This window comes from Aethalodelphis obliquidens, unplaced genomic scaffold (assembly GCF_003676395.1).
Source record: "Aethalodelphis obliquidens isolate GAN/ISIS:26980383/991018 unplaced genomic scaffold, ASM367639v1 scaffold6, whole genome shotgun sequence".
NCBI lineage: Eukaryota > Metazoa > Chordata > Mammalia > Artiodactyla > Delphinidae > Aethalodelphis > Aethalodelphis obliquidens.
Window position 1 is genome coordinate 10810514 of NW_020837950.1, and position 13869 is coordinate 10824382.

Genomic DNA, 13869 nt, shown 5'->3' on the forward strand with positions numbered 1-13869 from the left:
GCAGTTTGTATTTTTAGCTACATTTAATTCCTGAATTGTTTACTCTTGAATTTTCCCCCTCAATTAACTGTATTCCTATTCCTCCCCTTTTCTTTTCTCCCACTTGTCCTTTCTAGTAGGTTTTGCTTGCCAGTATTACTTGGTTTCAGGTGGATAAAGTATGTAATTTTAATAGTTGAGATTTCTTTGAAAAAGCCTGAGAAGGATTAATAAAGCCATATCTATCAATGTATGAACTGTGAAAATATAGGATGAGCTTTCCAACAAATGTTATTATTATAATAATACTTATGGTTCCATTTCCACGTCAGCCATTACAGATGCCCTGAGGAAACAAACATGGGGAAAATTAGATGTGATCATATTAATTATGATTTCACTTCTGTGGTTAAATAGATTTCCAGCTAGAGCTGGAGTTGCTTCTTAATTAAACAAATATTTCTTGAGGGCCTGAAATCTGCCGCACCGTGTACTAGTTTGTGATTTCACCTGTTCTTTGGGTAGCAGCACCATTTATGCTTTGAGTTGTTTTTTTAAATTCTTAGCAGCCGCTCTCAACATAATTTATTAGGCCAGCGTTTAGGAGTGCTGTTCCGTGAAAGCCCCTTTCCTACATGCTTGAAGGGTAATAGGAATTACAAATTTCAAATACGAATCCTGGACTTAGGGTTTAGAATTTAGAAACTTTCATTAGATTTTTATTGAAACATGAGCTGTTTCATACACTGTGGATATCCTTAAATTATTATTAGCAAAATATCAAATTACTTGACTTTAAAAAAAAATTTAATGATGGCCAGAGGCATCAATTTGAAGTCCTAGTTCAAACTACTTATGATTTAAAATGAATCAGATGACTCACAGACTTGGATTGGGTGGCACAACTGGGTAGAGCCGGGTTCTGGTCTCTGCCCATCAGCTGTGTGACCCTGGGTAAGCCTTTCAACATTCTGGGCTCTGGTGTTCTCCTCTGTTGAGTAAGGGATTGGATGGCTATGCTGTGACCTCCCTGCTGGTTCCTATTGGGTCAGACTCTGTGGGAAGAGAAATACAAGATGTTGACACATGGGCCAGTGTGTTGGAGAGAGAGTTTTTTTCTTGGTAGGGGGACTTTTTTTTCTAATTATTATTTTTTTAAAAAAGTAAATTTATTTAATTATTGCTGCACTGGGTCCTCGTTGCTGTGCGTGGGCTTTCTCTAGTTGCAGCGAGCGGGGGCTACTCCTTCGTTGTGGTGCGTGGGCTTCTCATTGCGGTGGCTTCTCTTGTGGAGCACGGGCTCTAGGCACGCGGCCTTCAGTAGTTGTGGCATGTGGGCTCAGTATTTGTGGCTCATGGGCTCTAGAGTACAGCCTCAGTAGTTGTGGTGCACGGGCTTAGTTGCTCTGCGGCATGCAGGATCTTCCTGGACCAGGGTTTGAACTCATGTCCCCTGCACCGGCAGGTGGATTCTTTAACCACTGTGCCACCAGGGAAGCCCTGTAGGGGAACGTTTAAAATGAACTATCTAGAGGTTGAAAGAACTACAGTCCATCAATCCATAAAGAATAAGAATACAGAAGTTAAAAAGAAATGATTGAAAAAAAAAAAAAAAAAAAAAAAGAAATGATTGGGAGTTTCTTGTACTCATTCAGAACAACAATGCTGTACTCACCCCAATTCCCAGTTATTGAAACCCAACCAGGAAAGGGACTTCCTTAGGCAAGGACTAGCCTTTGTTTGACACATTGCATTTGCTCTACGGTTGCTAGGTAGGTTTGTGCCATTTTATACATTCTAGTAGGAATGGGTGGTGGTTGGAGCTGGGCTGAGCAGTGCGTCTATATATTAGAAGCATATTTCTTATCTATTAGAAACTGCCACTGTTGGAGGAAAGAAAGTGTGCTGCCTTAAAAGATTCATCAGTATTGAGCTGATTCAAACAGTTGGAGACTTAGGGGAGGAATTGGAGCTTAGAAAATGATTTCTTGCTGGTGCTGTTGTATTCCATTTCTCTCTGTTCATTTATGGAGAGAATGATGAATGTATCAAAGGGGTGGCGAAGTATATAAAGACCAGTGTTCCTTAAATCTCAGTAATTTATGGACCTCTTTATTTAAAGGAAAATTTTCTCACAAATTCCCAGTACTAACATAAATATTTTTATTATGAAGTAGCTTAAATATGCCTGAACATAAAACTAGGTATAAACTCCTTATGCTTCCAGCTCTTACATAACTATAAAACAATGACAAATTTATAGAGTAAATTCAAGCAAAACCAATAACATTCAAATTAACATCAATTTATCACGACAGATAATCTTCTGGGCTAAAATTAAACCTCTCCTTGGAAATGTGATCGTGGTTCTGACAGCCAAAGTCCCAGTTCATTTCTCCTTCTATTTCCCTATATTCAAACCTTCCTTCATATAAAGCACCTTCATTTGGCCAGAACGTATGATTTTGGTTTTAATTTAGCTTCATTTATTTTTCTTCCTTGTCCTTGATGATTAAATTCATACTACTAGGTGCCATGATGATTAGAAACAGAAAAGCAAACCCACTTTTGATCAAGCCAGAAGTTGGGACTTGGTGCCTCGTTGCATTGGGGTGGGTAGTGGAGGAAAGAGTAGGGTCATTGGTACTTGCTTTACTGGGTTTCAGATTTGGGTGAGAGTGAATGGTGTCATTCAGTAAAATGTGGAAACAAAGGAGAAAAAGTAGGTTTTGAGACAAGATGATTAGTTTGAGATGCAGGTTTCTAGCAGTGTGGTGGACTGGATACTCAAACGCACTTCCTCACTAAAGCATTGTAATCTGGATAAAACATTTTTTAATGCACTTTTGGGATCACAGGAACTAAGACATCTCCAAAGTGTCAACCATGAATTAGTAAGGTAAAACCCAAGCTGGGAGCTTTCTGTGTAAACAAACACAGAAGACGGGTTGCCTTCACCAGTGTGGTTGGAGACTAAGCCTTGGGTGAGTGGCAATGTTAGAAGAGCCTGCATTCGATTAGGACCTGTAAAAGAAGATAGAGCCCATTGGCTTTTGGCAGAAGCTAATGCAAATCCTTTCTGGAGGAAGGCATGCCTACTTTAGACCTTAGGATTCTCCTAAGATCAACCAAGTAAGAGTTGAGGATCAAAGATTTCTAACGCTACTAGAAAACGAGCCACCAGGAGTGAGGGTCATCAGAAACAAACAAAGAACAATAGGCTTAACCCTGAGGACTTTAGATATTAAAATTATCTGATACAGAATATAAAATAACCATTTTGAAATGCTTTAAGAAATAAAATATATAATCACACATAAGTGCAGAGAGCATAAGATAAAAATTGACCAGGCTTGGGGAAAGGCGGTGGGGGAAGGATAAATTGGGAGTATGGGATGCACATTACCATTTATAAAATGGATAAACAACGAGGATTTACTGGATAGCATAGGGAAATATATTCAGTGTCTCGTAGTAAACAATAATGGAAAAGAAGTGAAAAAAAGAATATAGATATATACATATATATGTATAACTGAATCACTTTGCTGTATACCTGAAATTAACACAACATTGTAAATCAACTATACTTCAATCAAAAAAAAAAAAAAAAAAATGGAGACTTCCCTCGTGGTCCAGTGGCTAAGACTCCGCATTCCCAATGCAGGGGGCCTAGGTTCCATCCCTGGTCAGGGAACTAGATCCCACATGCCGCAACTAAAGTTCCCGCATGCTGCAGTGAAGATCCTATGTGCCGCAACTAAGACCCAGTGCAGCCAAATAAATAAATAAATATTTTTTAAAAAAATGACCAGGCATATTATTCAGCCATAAAAAAGAAGGAAATTCTGCCATTTGTGACAACATGGATGGACCTTGAAGGCATTGTGCTAAGTGAAGTAAGTCAAAGACAAACACTGTATGATCTCACTGATACGTGGAATCTACAAAAAATCCCAGACTCATAGAAACAGAGCAGATTAATTGTTGCCAGAGGTGGGGGATGGAGGAAATGGATGAAGGTAGTCAAGATACAAACTTCCAGTTACAAGAAAAATAAGTTCTGGGTAGATAATGTACAACATGGTGACTATACTTAATAAAACTGTATTGTATATTTGAAAGTTGCTAAGAGAGTAGATAGTCAAAGTTCTCATCATAAGGAAAGAACTGTAACTGTGTGAGGTAATTGATGTTAATTAAACTTACTGTGGTAATCATTTTGCAATATATACATAGATCAAATTATGTTGTACACTTTAATACAATGTTGTATGTCAGTTATATCTCAATAAAGGGTGTGTGTGTACAAAGGCAACATAGATCTAGGTGTTTGGTTGTTACTGGAAAAAAATTAACCAGGCAGATTAGGGGAAAAAAGCAAGAACAAAACCTAAGGGAAAAAATTATAACTGTTGACATAAAAACTCAATAAATTAGATTGGCAACAGCTAAAGAAGCAATTCATGAACTAGGAAAAAAGATTTGAAGAAAATAACCAGAATGTAACATAGAAATAAAAAGAAAAACATGAAGGTGTGTTTGAAGACTATAAAGCCTATGATGAGATCTGTTCAGAGTCCCAGAAAGATGATAGAGGAAATAGAGGGAAGTAATATTTGAGAATCTAGTGTACAAATAATTTCCAGAGAGAGTTCATGAAGAACATAAATGACCGGTGTTCCTTAAATCTTAGTAATTTATGGACAAGATAAGGGGGGAAGCACAGCATATACCAATAGGATAAACAAAGAGAAATCCACATCTAGACATAGGAAAACTTAAATACACCAAAATAAGAAAGATGATTTTAAGCATACCCAGAAAAGAAAGATAGATTGTTAATCAAGGGAATACTAGACTGACAGCTGACTTCTCAGCAATAATGGAAGCTGGAAGAATATTTTCAAAATGCTAAAAGAAAATACTATTGGTTGTATATCAGCAAAACTGTCATTCAAGAAAAAGGCAAAATATGCTTTCCAAAAAAATTAAACCTTACCACAGCCGACCTTTACTAAGAAACTTCGTAAAGGATGTGCTTCATGGAGAAGAAAGTGATTCCAGAAGGAAAGTCTGAAATGCGAAAAGGAATGATAAAGAAATTGGTAAACTTGTAGATAAATCTCATTAAAATTAAATTTAGTTCCTCAGTCATATTAGCCAAATTTCAAGGCACACGTGGGTAGTGACTACTATACTGAACAACACAAATACGGCACATTGCCATCGTCGAAGAAAGTTCTGTTGGATAGCTCTGTTGTGGAATAATGGAAGGGAAATACACTAAGATAATCTCTGCGGTTCATTGATTTAAGTTGCCACTGTTGATAAGAGCCACCGTTATACTATGTGTGTAAGATTTTAAGAAAAACGTTGCCAAAGATGTTTAAGATGCCGTTTTTGTAAGGCACATCTCCATATTACCTGTGTGAAAATGGAAGAAATGTGCCTCTTAGAATGGATGCAATATGGAGTTAGAGCATGAATGAACCAGGAATTGAGATCCAAGTAGGTTGGACATAGAATAGTCAAGAGAGAGAAAGCATGGTGTGTACTTGGCATAGAGCGTGTCTCAATAAATGTTTGATGAATGAATGGGTGATGTATCGGATGGGCGTCTTCAGACTATCCTGGTAGCTGGACTTGGCATCGTGGTCGAAGTCACCCAGAAAGTTTGTATGAAGTGTGAGGAGAGTCAGGATGAAGCCTTGGTGAACACCATTGATATTCTAGTGGTCATATAGAAAGGAGCCTAAGAAGGAGCCCGAGAAAGAACTTTCAGAGAGGTGGGGAAGAACCAGAGAGAACTGAGGCCACCTGAGAACAAAGGGTAAGGAGGTGAGATGCTGCAAGGACTCTGTTAAGATGAGGCATATGTATTCCTGAATAAGCATCAGCCCGCCCTATGTGATAGGAGAAGCACTGAGAATCACAAAGGCATCAGTGATTATTTCCGCCAGAGCATCTGAGAAGGCTTCATGAAGGAGGTGATGTTTGGGCTGGGCCTCAAAGGACGAGTAATTGGCACATCAGAGTAGTAGGCTGAGACGGTCTAGGCAGGTGGAGTAATACTAACAACAGCGTGAAATTGTGAGGAGGTGTGAAGCCCTTGGCAGTAACTCCTAATGAGGCCGACTTCACTGTGTCCAGCTTTTTTCTAGGTAAAGGGCTGATGTTGGTGAAGGAGCATGTGTTCCCTAAGATCAGAAGCATACTTCTACTGATCTTAAGTTGGAAGGGAAGGCAGTTAAAATAACTGCATACCTGACCAGACACCTCCCTAATGCTCTGAGTAGACCACACTTTATCTATGATTTTTCCAACATTATCTCAGGTTATACAGTTTATTACTGAATTTTGGGATTTAAGTTCTGCATTAATGCCTATGGTATATTATTAAGATGATTAATCTTACGCCATCCTTAGACTACAGAGTGGGAAACAGATTTAGCTTGCTACAGTTCACCAGGTCAGAGTGCTAAGAAAATATGCAGCAGATAAGACTTGGGCAGAAATCCCAGATTCTTGATTTAAAAGCTGTGTAACATCAGTCAAGTTATTTGACCGCTTCATGCTTCAAGTTTCCCCATTTAAAAATAGGCATAATAATAGTTCCTACTTCAGGATGGATGTGAAGGGTAATAGAAAGAACTTAGCAAAACAGTTATTCATTATGATAATAAAAACATTCCAGTACTTTTTTCAATAAGGAAATACACTGTATCAGTGGTTCCCAGCTGTGGGAATGATGTGCATCCGCATCATTTGGGGCCAGTTAGAAAAATAAAGATTCGTGAACACTACCCCAGACCTAGTACATCAGAGCACCTGGGCTCTGGACTTCGTATTTTTTGATAGGAACTCCAGGTTTAGGAACCCTTGCTCTTGGGCTGAGTAGCATTTTGGTCATTTTTTTACCTGCGTATTTACATTCTTCTTTGCTCTACAGTATTTTGAACATTGGCTCTTGGTATGGGTTGAGTATGTGAGCTTTCAGGTGTTTAATCCAAGAGATCATTGTGTGACTCTTCACTCCTGTACCTTCCTTTCTCTTTCTCTTCCTTTCCTCATCTACCTCCCCATCATCCCATATTGAATTTTTAGACAGTTGGGTTGACTTGTTTCCTGGACAGCCTAGTTCTCAGCACCTCCCCCACAATCTCTTTTAAATAGATTTTATTTTATTTATTTTTAGCGGTACGCGGGCCTCTCACTGTTGTGGCCTCTCCCGCTGCGGAGCACAGGCTCCGGACGCGCAGGCTCAGCGGCCATGGCTCACGGGCCCAGCCGCTCCGCGGCATGTGGGATCTTCCCGGACCGGGGCACGAACCCGCGTCCCCTGCATCGGCAGGCGGACTCTCAACCACTGCGCCACCAGGGAAGCCCTAAATAGATTTTTAAAAGAAACTTTGTGAAGGCAGACATTTGGCATGTTAAAATTGAACTTCAGGTTACGCTAAATAATTCAACTTTTTTTATCCTTGGAAAAAAATGACTACAGGAAATGCTTCTAAAATAACTTATATTCCCCCTGTTAAAACTGAGGTTGTGTTTGGATAGATTCCAGCATTTGTTCTTTTTCCTTGGGAGGGGGGCAAGATGTGGGAGTGTTCTCCGTGCCAAAATATGCAAATTTAATCCCTCAGACCTAAGAGTGCCTTTCATATGATGGCAGTCATTTGGTATACTGTAAAATGTAGCCTGGGAGATTTAAGAAATAAAGTATTTACTGTATTTAGATCAATTAGAATATTCCTTTTAACTTTTGTGTGGGGATATTTTGGTGAAAAAGAAAAAAAGCATTGTATTGCAGCAGAAGTAGCCTTGCTAATTAAATCTGTTTAGTTCATGTATTTTGCATTTCATTTGGATGAGGAAATGTCAGCTTCATTAGGGCAGAAATTTTGTTCAGTGCTAAACCCCCAGCGCCTAGAATAGCGCTTGGCACATAGTGAGTGTTTAATAAAACTGTACGAAGTGAATGAGGTAATAATTAACCAACCCAAACTAAAAACCACATCTACCACTTCTCACCGAAAAATTTCCTCAAGGGCTTGTGAAGGTAACAATACCTGAAATTTGTCTGGTATTCGGATTAGAGGCTGCCTGCACGTTCCCATGGCCCCCTGTGCCTCTCGCAAATCACACTGGGTCCCCTCACTTAGGTCCTTGCAGGAGGGGACTGGGTCTCATGTTCATGGTTGTATCCACAGTGCTGTATCTGGCAGCTTTGTAGTTTCTTAAGTAAATATTTGTTGAATGAGTACATAAAGCTTAAAAAATTGCTGTAATGCCTTTATATTTGGTTTCATTGGTTGACAATCCCATGAAGCTGGCTGTTTTACAAATGATGGAACTAAGGTTAAAGAGTGTAAATGAGTTATTCCAGAAAGCCTTGGGTCATAAGTAGCAGAGCTGGGACCACAACCTCTATGTCTGCTGATTTCTTTGTCCCTTGTTCTTTCCGGAACAGCCTTTAAAACATTAGAAAGCATAAATTCCTTCCCCACCTCCCCCAACTGTTGAAACCCCCTTTACTTGAGAGCATGACACGGGACATTACTAGGTGAAACCTTTTCCAGATTGTCGTCACGTCTCCACAAACTTTGTTGGGTGGCAGTTTTGCTTACTTATAATAGATTCTTTTCAGTTTCTGGTGATGGGTAATTTAAAACAAACCCAGCCCTGTCCCAAACATTTTAAGACGTGAAATTATCAGTACTTTCAATCTAAGATTTTAAAATCCAATTTCCAGCGCCATGAGAGGAATGTTCTCTGACATATTCCTGCCTGATCATTTTGAGAGAGAAATTTCAGAAGTATTGAATTGGCTTGGCTGATATTTCTAGAATCAGGCTCAAGAAGGAGAAACTTTCCCTTTGACGTTAAAATAGGAAAAAAAAAATGCTGGCCATCCGTTTAAGATTCTCCGATGGTGGCAGTGTCTGGGGGTATGTTTTGCCAAAGGCGTTCACTGAAGCTAAAGAACCAGACGACACACAGCTAAGGTTCCAAGTAAGAAAGGATTTCAAAATCAGTGCATCCGATCGAATTCTAATTTGTTTAGTCTCTATTGAGAAAGATAATGTGTTGACTTCAGCAAGATTACGGCCAAATTGATTGGCAGGTCAGAGTTTATTCTACCAGACTGCTAAATTTAAACTTCCTGCCATTACCTTACAAATGACTTTAAAGAGTTCCTTGCACAATACTCACCACCAAGCTTTGATTTCACTGTGAAATAGCAACAAGAATCTGATTCCTTTTGCCATCTGTGGACATTAACCTTTAGCGTCCGATCTGAGGCACAGAAAAGAATGAATACACTGTCGATACCGTCTTTCCTTCAGGATCCAGCCGTGGAAAGAGATGGTGGGGACTTTAGGAGCAGTTTGGGGTGGAAAAAATTCGTGTTTTCTTTTTCGAGGGTGCCTGACTCCTGAGATGAGGCGGGACGGAGCCATTGTATTGGTCCTGGCACTCACAAAGGGAGCTCACGTCATCCCTGGATGTGGCTTTTTTATTAGTGGCTTCACAGTTCCTGCCTTTGTGGCCCTGCTGCACAGTAGGCAAGGGGTGACAGAGGGAACTCAGTGAAGGCTTTTCAGGGAGTGTTTCTGAGTTTGTCACTGCCATCTGTCCTCTCGTCTCCCTTGCTCGTCAGGCTGTTCGCATTTTGTGGGACTCGTAGGTTTCTGACTGGTGTGGCATGGACGCTGTAGGTAAACGCTGAGAAAGAAGTGGAGGTGAGCAGTGTTCCTGTACATCACTTAGAGGAAGAGAGAAAAGTCCTGCTCATCCCCAAGCTTGTAGCAGGCGTAAGATAAGAAGCATTAGGATTATTTTATTTTAGTTTTTAGTGACTCTCTTCTTTTCCTTTCTTTCCTTTTTTATTTCTCCTCCCTCCCTCCCTCCCTTTCTTTTTTTCCTTTTAACAATGTTTTATTGAAGTATAACTGACCTATAAAACTGTTAGTTCCAGGTACACAACGTAGTGATTCACTGTTTCTGTACTTTACAAAATGATCCCCACTCTGTTTCTTACTTTTTGGAATCAGTAATATCTCTCTCCTAAAACTTGAGTTGTTTAGGAAGGAAGAGGCTCAGACTTGATGCCTGGCCATTTAGTAGATCATTTACTTCCAGCACTGGGGCAAGCATGTATCCCTCCTCTCTCTTACAGGTGGCTCACAGGTGCCAGTGTCATTTTCTCTTGTTGAAAACCTCTCGTCCTGCTTTGAGCAGTGGGACTGTGCTGTCATCAGCAGGGCAAGTACTAGGACCAAAAAGCTTTCAGCGTGACAGGCGGTTTCTGTTCAAGACACCTGCTGCCCAAGCACACTGCAACCATTGTTTCTCCGACGGAACGGGTTCTGGGCAGAGCCTTGTCTATTTTAGGCAGCCTTTGAGTCTCTGGTTTTTTTCCTGCATGCATTTCATTTTTGATGGAATAAATTTCTGTCTCGTTCTACTGGTTTTGCTGATTATGAATTTAACATGTGCTGGTGGTTCATACGAACTTGTATTTCGAGGAGTGCATGCTGAGATGTTGTAGTGGCAGAAAGAGCACTTGGTCACAGTGGAGCCAGGCGATCTGGACTCTCATCCCTGCCCCACCAACTGTGTGGCCTTGGGAGAGACATTTGACCTCTCTGGGTGACAGTGTCCTCATTTGTAAACTGAGGAGGTTGGCTTCTTAGAATGATGGACTGCCAAGTACCCTAGTGTTAAGATTCTACCATTGTGTTTTGTGTTTTCTGAGATGCTAGGAGTATCAGAAATGGACTGTGGCAGTGTTCACTAAGGGCTCTGCCCCTGTGAAATCATAAGTAACACCAGGAGGTACTCTTTTTTTTTTTTTTTTTTTTGTGGTATGCGGGCCTCTCACTGTTGTGGCCTCTCCCGTCGTGGAGCACAGGCTCCGGACGCACAGGCTCAGCGGCCATGGCTCACGGGCCTAGCCGGACCGGGGCACGAACCCGTGTCCCCTGCATCGGCAGGCGGACTCTCAACCACTGTGCCACCAGGGAAGCCCTGGGAGGCACTCTTTTTAATTAAGTGACAGTTGTATGGCATGGCTAGTGATAGAGAAGTTTGGATGCATTAGTTAAGGGAGAGGAATAACTCTGGGTCTTCCTGTTTCTTTGTGACAAGTTTGCAAAATAACAAGATTTCTTGTTTCTGGAAAAGTAGTCGTTCAGCCCTGGGAGTGTTATTGGACACTCGGGTTTTGAACTTCTAAATGAAGAATTACAGAGTTCGGATAAATGAAGACTTTTAAATTTTAGCTCTTACTGTTCAGATAAGAGGAAACTCACAGATCAGGCTAATATAGTATATCGATATCCCATTTCTGATTTGCATTCCCATACTGTTTAATAAGAAAAACCTTGGGGCTTCCCTGGTGGCGCAGTGGTTGAGAGTCCGCCTGCCAATGCAGGGGACACGGGTTCGTGCCCTGGTCTGGGAAGATCCCACATGCCGCGGAGCGGCTGGGCCCGTGAGCCATGGCCGCTGAGCCTGTGCGTCCGGAGCCTGTGCTCCGCAACGGGAGAGGCCACAACAGTGAAAGGCCCGCGAACCGCAAAAAATAAAAAAAAGTAAGAAAAACCTTATTTAAAAATATCCTAATTCTACAAACAATATGTATTAATTGTAGAAAACTTGGAAAATACTGAGATGTAAACACAAATATTTCTAATTCCATGATAGCTATTTGGATAGCTATTCCAAAATAGCTATTATTGTTCATAATTTGGAGTCTTTAGACTGTATACACTCAGTTTGTAGAACAAAACTGGGATTATACCACAGGTACATAACTTGATAGCTTGCTTTTTTCCTGCCGTGTTCCTTTCAAAATGATTTTTGTGACAGAGGTTCAAATGAAGGTGGAGATTAATGTAATATTATGCTTGGCACACTTGTGACGGGGTCTGCTTTGACTTAACAGAAATAGAATTGTGGACCTAGTATCTGAAAATAACATATGTCTCATTCCCTCTTGAACAGGCTTTCAATATGTGGCATATATTGATGTCATAACTATTGCTATAATTAACGAAGACTTCTTAAGCTATTCTTAATTGTTCACTAATTGCTTTTATAGGGCTCCCTCATTTGAGTTTTCTGTTTCTAAGTCGCTAGCTGCCATGTCAGTGAACTTAAGTTATTTTAAGTTTTTCTGAATGCCTTGATTCTTCATGCTGAAGCATAGTAGCTCGTGAGGGCCAGGCCCCAGGTTTGGCATGAAGTAGTATAGTTAAGTGATTCCTTTTGCCTGAATATATTATACATTTGATAATATTTATGATTCACTTGAATATTGGTTTTCATATATCATTTTCCTCTATTAGGAAATGAAAGATGATTAGTTTCCCCTTTGGATTATTTAGCCTATAAAATATTCTGTTACACTATGCACTTTGCCTTGAAAATACATTCTAAATCCTGAACCACGTTGGAATTTTTTATGACCTTTCCCTTATGTGTCTTTTGGTAGTGCCCTTTGAAGTCCTAAAATGTTTTTGTATTTGACTGAGATTAAATCAGGGTTTCATTTTACTTTTTTAAACATATTGAGCAAATTAATTTTCTGTTCGGGTTCCTAAGGGGAAAGATTCCAGCCCTCTGTGTCCCAAGAATCCAGACTGAGCCTTGCCAGAACATTCCTGTGGTTTTCCACAGGGCAGATGAGTGTGTTCATGAAATTTCAGTTGTAGCTCGTGTTTTCTGTGGTTAATTAAAACATCTGGCTTTTAAATTTTCCGCAAACAGAGCATAAGTGTTTGGCCAGACCTTTTCAGTAATGATTAAATACTTCAGTCCTCCCCTCAGAATAGCGCAAACTTGTCTTTAGAACACCTTATAAACTGTCGTCTCTGTTCATTAATGATTTTAAACGTTTGGAAGATGCTGGGGATTAGCTTGCCAAACATACACTCCTGAGAGAGAGTTTGTGCCTGTGAATCCCTCTAATGGCTTCCGGCCTTCGCCCCTCCAGGTCGGAGCTGCCGTGGGGTGAGCAGCTGCTGTCCGTAGCCAAGCATGCTGTGGTCGGCTCTGCCCAGCCGTGGAACAGAAACATTTGCTGGATGGAAAATCCATAAAAGAAAGCTCCTGTGAAAGCCTGAGACAGACGATAACTTAAGCAAAATCAGGTTGGTATCAGATAAGAGAGGCTGGGTAAATGGACTGGGTCAGATGGGGAAGGTGGTGTTCATTCCACGGAGTGTTTTTGAGACAGTCCCAAATAAACATTCCCAGTTATTTGAGAGATGCCTAGCATTGTACAGATGGCAGGTATAGCCTGACAGACTCCTGTGTACAGTGTATTGTGTGGTCTTCCTTCCTTTCCCTTCCTTGTTCCTCTCCTCTGTCCCATCCTCTCTCTCAGAAAAGAGAGGAGGATCTTGAGCTTAAGCAAACGTGTAGGAAGCCACAGCCAGAGGTCACCCATGATCACTCCATGATCTTGGCTTTATTTTGGAGAGAAAGCCGTGTCCTCGAGAAAGCCTGGACTTGTACTTTCAGAGACTTGCCCTCATTTGTGTTTCCACGCTAAGAAGGGTAGATTGTGAAGACTTGCCAAATTTTTGAGGGGGAGGGGTTCTTCTGTGTGTGTGCTCCTTCGGTTTGCTTGGCAAGTTTTTACTTACTTTTATCTCCCCCCAAACGAAAGCTAGCAACACATTCATTTTCAGCAGTGTGTGCACTTGCCATTAAGATACATAGGACGGAGGAGAAGAAATGTCCTGAAAATAATTGGAATGTGACTAAATGCCACATAGCCTCACTGTGGACCAGGAGCAGGAAATTGCATAAACAACCTCACATGTGGCAGTAAGGTGGGAAAGAATTCATTCTCAGAAAGAATATCATACAGGG

At 40.7% G+C, this 13869-nt stretch overlaps 1 protein-coding gene across 14 annotated transcripts in view; it reads left to right on the forward strand.

Moving 5' to 3' along the window:
* The window catches only part of APBB2 (amyloid beta precursor protein binding family B member 2), a 376970-nt gene that overhangs the window by 60481 nt on the left and 302620 nt on the right, over positions 1-13869 (forward strand). For 12 of the 14 annotated variants that reach the window (XM_027103089.1, XM_027103091.1, XM_027103101.1 and 9 more), the window contains one exon: positions 12986-13142. The exons of the other annotated variants lie outside the window; for them this stretch is intronic. The gene's annotated coding sequence lies outside the window, so the exon portion shown is untranslated. The remainder of the gene's footprint in view (positions 1-12985; positions 13143-13869) is intronic. 14 annotated transcript variants of the gene reach the window in all.